The sequence below is a fragment of the Marmota flaviventris genome, chromosome 1, assembly GCF_047511675.1.
Source record: "Marmota flaviventris isolate mMarFla1 chromosome 1, mMarFla1.hap1, whole genome shotgun sequence".
In the NCBI taxonomy this organism is placed as follows: domain Eukaryota; kingdom Metazoa; phylum Chordata; class Mammalia; order Rodentia; family Sciuridae; genus Marmota; species Marmota flaviventris.
Genome location: NC_092498.1, coordinates 176,549,146 through 176,556,074, shown reverse-complemented (window position 1 = coordinate 176,556,074; position 6,929 = coordinate 176,549,146). Strand labels below are relative to the sequence as shown.

Here is a 6,929-nt window from a genome sequence, read left to right as displayed (position 1 = left end):
CCAGCTGCTATAAATGTACTTTCTGACTTTAAATTATTCCACAAAGTACTTAAGAAAAAAGAATAATTTCAATACACATATTACCTATGAAGACAAAAGCTCACTCAAAAAATGTACATACTTTAAATATATCCAAATCATATTTGTGTACTTTAGCCTACTGAAGGAAGCAATACAAGTCACTATACTATCTTTTTTCTTTCTTTCTTTCTTTTTTTTTTTTTCAGGTACTGAAGATTGAACCTAGGTCCTTGGTCATGTGAGGCAAGTGTCTGGCCCCTGAGCTACATCCCCAGCCACTGTAGCAGCATCTTGAAGATGATGTACCCTAACTATGTCACTAAGACATCATTGAGCCAGGTGCAGTGGTGCACGCCTGTAACCCCAGCAGCTCAGAAGGCTGAGGCAGGAGGATGGCAAGTTCAAAGCCAGCCTCAGCAACTTAGTGATGCCCTAAGCAACTCAGCAAAACCCTGTCTCTAAATAAATTACAAAAAAGGGCTGGGAATATGGCTCGAAGATAAGGTGCCTCTGAGTTCAATCCCTGGTACAAAAAAAAAAAAAAAAAAAAAAGACATCATTGAAAGTTTACATAAATATTGAAAACATTTGAAAAGTTGTTATAGCTCAAGATTATAATTAGCATTTATGAATAAAATAGAGCACCAATAAGATGCTAACTGGCATAAATAAAATTTGAAATATACATAGAATGATCTTAATTTCTATCTCTTTTCCAGGGAAACTTTTCAAAAGATACTTAAAGAAATTTTCCAAGTTATATTGTACAATTATTTGGGAAGCCTTTAAACATTCCATATATTTGATTACTTCTCCAATTCCTAGACAAGCTAGGAAGTGCTGGGAGGTCCAAGATAAAGGCATTAGTAAATTTGGTGTCTGGTAAGCCCTTTCCCCATCATCAGTGGCTTGTTGCACCCTCACAGGGTGGAAGCAGTCAATACAGCTTACTTCAACCTATCTTATACATGCATTAATCCCATGAGGATTAATCCCATGCCATCATGAATTAATCATTTCCCAAAGCCCCACCTTAACACTACTATATTGCTCTTCCAGGAATGGTGTTTGGAGGCACACAGAATGGTTCAGCATTTGACATACTGTCATAGGCTTTCCTGTAACACAGCCTCTAAAAATACTAGGCTGTCTCAAACCCCTGGCAATAGAATTGTTTACCTTTATACAAATAAGGTTGGGAAAGCACCAAAATCTGCGTGTGGTATGTGCCCAGGCAGACTTAAAGTGGTTCATGTTGTGAGACCTAAAGTTCTTATGAGATTATGTAAAACAACAACAACGAAAAAAAAAAACAGGTCATCAGGACCTATGGTGGTTTCATGTGTGCTAAATGTGTTTATAACAGGATCAAGCGTGCTTTCCTTATTGAGGAACAGAAAATCGTGAAAGTGTTGGAGGCACAAGCACAGAGTCAGACAGCTAAATAAAAAAAAAAATGAAGCTTCTTTGAGTAATAAAAAGTCAAATGGAAACAAAAAGGTTATAATGTAATGAATTATTGAGGAGAGAGTCTCAACATTAAGACATCAGCTTAATATATGTACATATTATATCCATACACATTCCTCTGTGATAATTATTCAGAATTCAGAATGGACCCTTAAACATTCTTCATGTTTACTATAAACTGGATCTATGTAATTAAAGTAAGAACAAGATACTTTTGCTGAAAGACTTAATAGTTCACCAAATTGAATGCATAGAAAGAACTGTGGCAATTTCCCATTTTAGTTTGTTCATATTTATTTATTTTTGGTGTGTGTGTGTGTGTGTGTGTGTGTGTGTAGTGTAAATGTAATGCAATCTGGAGCTAAGAATAAGGAAGAAAGCATCTCTTGCTTCTTTTTCTTCATCCTCCCTGCCATCTTCTTAGTTCAGGCCCTGATTACTTGTGCTAAGTCAGTTGTACCAGCCTCCTCTCTCTACAGTGCTACAAATTGGTTGGATTTGACAGTAAGTCAGCTTTATCCACAATGAAAAGTAAACCAGTTCATTAAGTAAAAACATAGCATTTTATTTAAGCCATAATCCAAAAAGAACACCTATTATATTTTTAAAAAATTTGTGTGCCTGCATTATATGTAAAATATCAAGGATGGTTTTATACATTATTTTCCTGAGATATTTATTTGATAAATTTACAAACATTTCATTTTTCTGATGTGCATTACTTTGATATGCCCATAAATCATTTTGTGGTTTCTTTTTTTTCTTCTCAAATGTGTGGCTCAAAGGACCATGAAGAAATGCATTCAATAAAAGCAAATTAAATTTCCATTTTTATACCTATACATTCACCATCATACTTAAATAATTTGGAAACGTATTCATAATGGAAAACTGCCATTATGTGAACCATACAATTGGACACATTGAGGGTAATGAAAAGCTTCAGAGACTGTAGTCCCTGTCACAGAGAGCACACAATTCAGTTGAAGCAATATGGTAGTGACAAATGGAAATAAAATTTAAGGGTGTATACAATTTTGCATTAAGTGAGAGATGTACACAATGAGTACTATGGAAATTCACAGGATGAATTCAGTACTTAGTACTTTGCAGCTGAAAAACCTCTGATTTACTCTCATCTTCAACAGAATCACTCTGCTTTTATCTGTTTCATTTGTTTATGCTCCTGGCTAAGATTTCATCTAAACAGAGGGTTCTGTAGAAAAAAATAAGTTTGAAAATCACTTCTGCCATAATGAAGTGGAGCAGTGGCAAGGATACTTAAAACACTATTGGGTAATCTAACACACATGCATATGCTTGGTTTTATGATGCATCGTATGGAGCTTTGGAAGTATATTGATTTACTTTTCTAACCTGCCATTCTGCCATGGATCTCAAACTAAATGTAAACACCAGTGCCTTTTCAAATACTTCTGCCATCTGACATTTCCAGAAAAATAAAATCCAGGGGAGACCCTGGCGGCGGCGGCGCCTGACACTCGCGCCTCCTGCCGTGCTCTGGGGCGGCATGTCCGAGGCTGGCGGGGCCGGGCCGGGCGGCTGCGGGGCGGGAGTCGGGGCAGGGGCTGGGGCCGGGGCGCTGCCCCCTCCGCCCGCAGCGCTGCCGCCCGCGCCGCCGCAGGGCTCCCCCTGTGCCGCCGCCGCCGCCGCCGCCGGGGGCTCGGGCGCCTGCGGTCCGGCGACAGCAGTGGCTGCGGCGGGCACGGCCGAAGGACCGGGAGGCGGTGGCTCGGCCCGGATCGCGGTGAAGAAGGCTCAGCTGCGCTCCGCCCCGCGGGCCAAGAAACTGGAGAAACTCGGAGTGTACTCCGCCTGCTAGGCCGAGGAATCCTGTAAATGTAATGGCTGGAAAAACCCCAACCCCTCTCCCACTCCCCCCAGAGCCGATCTGCAGCAGATCATTGTCAGTCTCACGGAATCCTGCCGGAGTTGTAGCCATGCCCTAGGGTGTGAATAACTTTGTCCAGTACAAATTTAGTCACCTACCATCAAAAGAAAGGCAAACGATTGTTGAGTTGGCCAAAATGTTCCTAAACCGCATCAACTATTGGCATCTGGAGGCACCATCTCAACGTAGACTGCGATCTCCCAACGATGATATTTCTGGATACAAAGAGAACTACACAAGGTGGCTGTGTTACTGCAATGTGCCACAGTTCTGTGACAGTCTACCTCGGTATGAAACTACCCAGGTGTTCGGGAGAACATTGCTTCGCTCAGTCTTCACTGTCATGAGGCGACAGCTCCTGGAACAAGCAAGACAGGAAAAAGACAAACTGCCTCTTGAGAAACGAACTCTAATCCTCACCCATTTCCCAAAGTTTTTGTCCATGTTAGAGGAAGAAGTTTATAGTCAAAACTCTCCTATCTGGGATCAGGATTTTCTTTCAGCCTCTTCCAGAACCAGCCAGCTAGGAATCCAAACAGTTATCAATCCACCTCCTGTGGCTGGGACAGTTTCATACAATTCAAACTCATCTTCTCTTGAGCAGCAAAATGGAGGGAGCACCAGTCCTGCTTGCAAAGCCTCTTCTGGGCTTGAGGCAAACCCAGGAGAAAAGAGGAAAATGAATGACTCTCACGTTCTGGAGGAGGCCAAGAGACCCCGAGTTATGGGGGATATTCCTATGGAATTGATCAATGAGGTCATGTCTACCATCACAGACCCTGCAGCGATGCTTGGACCAGAGACCAATTTTTTGTCAGCACATTCGGCTAGGGACGAGGCAGCAAGGCTGGAAGAAAGGAGAGGAGAGGTGTAATCGAGTTTCATGTGATTGGCAATTCCCTGAACCAGAAACCAAACAAGAAGATCCTGATGTGGCTGGTTGGCCTACAGAATGTGTTCTCCCATCAGCTGCCCCGAATGCCAAAAGAATACATCACACGGCTTGTCTTTGACCCGAAACACAAAACCCTTGCTTTAATTAAAGATGGCCGTGTTATTGGTGGTATCTGTTTCCGTATGTTCCCATCCCAAGGATTCACAGAGATTGTTTTCTGTGCTGTAACCTCAAATGAGCAAGTCAAGGGCTATGGAACACATCTGATGAATCATTTGAAAGAATATCATATAAAACATGACATCCTGAACTTCCTCACATATGCAGATGAATATGCAATCGGATACTTCAAGAAACAGGGTTTTTCCAAAGAAATTAAAATACCTAAAACCAAATATGTGGGCTACATCAAGGATTATGAAGGCGCCACTTTGATGGGATTTGAGCTAAATCCCCGAATTCCATACACAGAATTTTCCGTCATTATTAAAAAGCAGAAGGAGATAATTAAAAAGCTGATAGAACGAAAACAGGCCCAGATTCGTAAAGTCTACCCTGGACTTTCCTGTTTTAAAGATGGAGTTTGACAGATTCCTATAGAAAGCATTCCTGGAATTAGAGAGACAGGCTGGAAACCAAGTGGAAAAGAGAAAAGTAAAGAGCCCAAAGATCCTGACCAACTGTACAGCACCCTCAAGAGCATCCTCCAGCAGGTGAAGAGCCATCAAAGCGCTTGGCCCTTCATGGAACCTGTGAAGAGAACAGAAGCTCCTGGATATTATGAAGTTATAAGGTTCCCCATGGATCTGAAAACCATGAGTGAACGCCTCAAGAATAGGTACTACGTGTCTAAGAAATTATTCATGGCAGACTTACAGCGAGTTTTTACCAATTGCAAAGAGTACAACCCCCCTGAGAGTGAATACTACAAATGTGCCAATATCCTGGAGAAATTCTTCTTCAGTAAAATTAAGGAAGCTGGATTAATTGACAAGTGATTTCTTTTCCCTCTGCTTCTTAGAAACTCATTGAGCAGTGTGCCTAAAGCAAGTTGGTTTAGTTTTTTAAAGAATTGGATGATATGTTGAAGAGACTTGTAAATGTAATAATTAGCACTTTTGAAAAACAAAAAAACCTCCTTTTAGCTTTCAGATATGTATTTAAATTGAAGTCATAGAACATTTTTATTTTATGGAATAGATTTTAATCTATTTACTACTATTATGTAAATTTTCTATGGCATGTCCATTAGCCAACTATTCCATGATAGATGATCAGGGGTTTCCTCAAAACCTGTATGTGAGGAAATTGCACATAGTACCATGATTTGGGGGAATCTAGAAAATTTTCAGACCATGAATGTTTCCATTTTTTTCTAATGGAATGTGAGAGTTTATTTTTATTTTATTCTGAAGGACTTTAAGGAATGGATACATGATAAAGAGCCCTGTAAAAGGTTAAATATGTGATGTTGAAGTCTCATTGTAGACTTTTTATATATATATTTTTAAAACACTCATCTAGATGAGGTGCTTTGAGCAGTTCTGAAAAATGCAGTTTCACAAAAGCAAACTGCTTTGATTCCTAAGGAACAAATTCTAAATAATGCAAACTTTTTATAAGCATCTGGGGTTTTGATAATTCTGTGTACCTACAACAAATTTGTGAGTGTATAACCACTATTTCTATAATTTTTTTCTCTACATAAAAATGTAATATCATGTTGACTTAGCTTATGCAGGCCATAAGTTCCAAAAGATAATTTCCTAGGCCACAAAGGCATACACTTGAAAACACTTGAGATCAAATCAATGTGCTTTAATAGGAAAAGATGTGATAGTCAATACATCTATCAATCTGGTGAGTCTTTGCTCTAATAAATGAGGATTTTTTCCTCTTTTTGTGATACACACAACCCCACCAAATAATGACTATGTGAATCATTTTCTTTTTGGATCTCCAGATTATGTTTATTGTTTGAGGTGAATTAAGTTCCCACCAAGGTTTGCTGTCAGTATTTTAACACCTACATCGCTGTATGGGTCCAGGGTTCTATCCCACTGAAATCCATCACACGGTCTTACTAACTAACCTGTTTTGGGATTCCAGCTTAGTGCTTGGTTTTATTTACTGATTACACTACATAGAAAAGTGGGACATCTGCCACCCCAACTCTGGGAAAACCAACTAATATACCACCATATAAATGAAGGCCATCTGGATGGTTTCGACACTAATTTTTATGATGCAAATTTATAAACTGATTTTGTAAAGGACGAGGTTTTAAAAATGTAATTTAACTTATGTTTTCTATCAGCATAAATTAAAATGGGTCATCAGTAGTCATTAAAAACAGTTGTCAGAAATAATCTGTATGAAGGAAAAAAAACTTGCAAATGACTATTAAGTTGGAAGTATTGTTTTTGATGTATAAGGGATGTTCAGAATGCTCACATTTGAAAAACTCCTCAACTTTTTTTTTAGTATAAGAAACCACCTTGAGTGGTGTCTAGATTTCTAATGAAGAATGATGATACAGTTTGGAAAAGTATCTTGGACTGGTTTTAAACAGAGCTTTGTACCGGATTTGCCGAAGCATCTGTTCAGCTTGGTATCCTGTGAAAGTTTGTT

The 6,929-nt window shown here is 39.5% G+C and overlaps 2 pseudogenes; both read left to right on the top strand.

Annotated features, from left to right (window-relative positions):
- The first annotated feature begins 1,104 nt into the window (after positions 1-1,104).
- LOC114081379 (large ribosomal subunit protein eL34-like) lies at positions 1,105-1,469 on the top strand (annotated as a pseudogene).
- A 1,553-nt stretch (positions 1,470-3,022) lies between these two features.
- On the top strand, positions 3,023-6,708 carry LOC139707665 (histone acetyltransferase KAT2B pseudogene; annotated as a pseudogene).
- The last annotated feature ends 221 nt before the right edge of the window (positions 6,709-6,929 follow it).